Source organism: Meriones unguiculatus, chromosome 6 (genome assembly GCF_030254825.1).
Source record: "Meriones unguiculatus strain TT.TT164.6M chromosome 6, Bangor_MerUng_6.1, whole genome shotgun sequence".
Classification (NCBI taxonomy): Eukaryota; Metazoa; Chordata; class Mammalia; order Rodentia; family Muridae; genus Meriones; species Meriones unguiculatus.
Window position 1 is genome coordinate 28,218,449 of NC_083354.1, and position 2,132 is coordinate 28,220,580.

At 39.4% G+C, this 2,132-nt stretch overlaps 1 pseudogene; it reads left to right on the forward strand.

Moving 5' to 3' along the window:
* The first annotated feature begins 598 nt into the window (after positions 1 to 598).
* Positions 599 to 1,253, forward strand: LOC132654781 (small ribosomal subunit protein eS6-like; annotated as a pseudogene).
* The last annotated feature ends 879 nt before the right edge of the window (positions 1,254 to 2,132 follow it).

Here is a 2,132-nt window from a genome sequence, read left to right on the forward strand (position 1 = left end):
CAAATGGTGGCATGTTTACACAAACTTGAGACAGGTGATGCTTAGAATAAGTGCCACAATGCAATGTCCAGATTGAAACCATATAGTGGGGTAGAGAAATCAGCATTTAAATGAAGAAGGGTAAATTGTATACATTCCAAAAGAACATTATACCAACAAAGTTCTAAAGATGACCACAATGGAAGAGAATGAGTAAGAGATGACAAACACGTGCAGTAGGAGGAGGATAGTGTGAGTGGCTCTGTCCTGAAGGGAGGCTTTTAGAAAGTGCTGAGTACTGTGGATATGCTTGGCTTGTCTCATGTTTATAGAGGATACTCACTGTGGAGACACTTGAGTAGGTTATGAGAACCAAACACAGCCATTACAGAAGCACAGTAATAATATATGTGGTTGCCATGCTGTCAGAAGTCAACATGAGCAGTAACCATAACTCACTGTATTAGTCACATTTTTGTTGTAACTGGGACCTGACACTTTTGCTGGAGTCAAGATATTTAGAAGCAGGGCACACTCTTCATGGTGCCTCCTAGGCAGTCAGCTGCATCAAGATGAAGCTGAGTATCCTTTCCTTGGCAGAAACTCACTGAAGTGGATAATGAACGCAACAGAAGTAGCTACTGATGCCCTGGGTGAAGAGTGGAAGGGTTATGTGGTCCGGATCAGTGGTGGGAATGACAACGTTTTCCCATGAAGCAAGGCACTTTGACCCACGGCAGAGTGCGTCTGCTGTTGATTAAGGGGCATGCTTGTTACCGAACAAGGAAAATTGGACAGAGGAAGTCCACGTCTGTTCGTGGATGCATTGTAGATGCCAATCGGAGTGTTATCAGCTTGATTATTTGGAAATAAAAAGGAGAGAAAGCTATTCCTGGACTGAGAGACACTACTGTGCCTTGTCCGCTGGGACCTAAAAGAGCTGGTAGAATCCAAAAGCTCTTTAATCTCTCTAAAGAAGATCATGTTCGCCAATATGTTGTCAGAAAACCCTTAAACAAAGAAGGTAAGAAGCCCAGTACTAAAGCACCCAAGATTCAGTGTCTTGTCATGCCACGTGTCCTGCAACACAAATGCCAATGTATTGCTCTGAAAAACAACATACTGAGAAAAACCAAGAGGCTGCAGAATTTGCTAAACTTTTGGTTAAGACAGTGAAGGAAGCCAAAGAAAAGCTCCAAGAACAGATTACGAAGAGATGTAAGCTGTCTTCGCTGGGAGCTTCTACCTTTAAGTCTGAGTCCAGTAAAAAATAAGTCTTTATGAGTAATAAATAAATGATCATACCTTGAAAAAAATAGAAGCAGGTGCACAAGCCAACTGACTTAGCAGGAGGGAGCAATGAACTTGGCTCAGTGTTTAAATTTCATACACCTGGAGTTGCTGGGGCTGATTGTGATTGCTTGTAAGCAACTCAATAAGTACATCACATACAGGGACACCCCCATGGTATTCCGGAAATATACACTATGAATTTCCCTCCGATGTCATCCAGGAAATCTTTAAATCCATAATGTGACAGCATTTATTGTTTCAACGGAAAGGGGGGAAATTGGATATGTTTACTCAAGTTTAGTGTTTTCTCTGGACATGATGATAGACATTTTTTATTTTAAGACTCAAGAGACAGAAACAGACAGACCTATGAATTTATGGTTATCTGGTCTACAGGGGTAGTTCGAAGACCATTAGGGTTACACACAGGCAAGTCCATGATTAAAATACAAAAACAAAACAAAAAAGATTAAAGTATATTTTTTATTTGCTTAAACCCAGTAACTTTCTGTCATTCTTCAAAGAAAAAAATTTAAAGCACAAAATTATTTTAAAAAGTCACAAGACGTTGATTTTAAAATTCATCAAAATAAACAACAGAAAATATTTAAAAATCATATTTACAATGAGTGAAGAAAAAAGAAACCTTATTTTAAGATTTGTCTTGTTTTTATTTATGTTACAGTCGAGAGGTTGCATGTGAGTTTGAGTGCCAACAGAGGCCAGAGGTTTGCCATCTCCTATAGCTGGATTTGTAGACAGTTCTGAGCCGCCAGAAGGAGCAGCTGAACACAGATACATGGTAACAGCACTATGCACTTTTAACCACTAACTCATCTCTTTATCCTAAAAAAAGGATT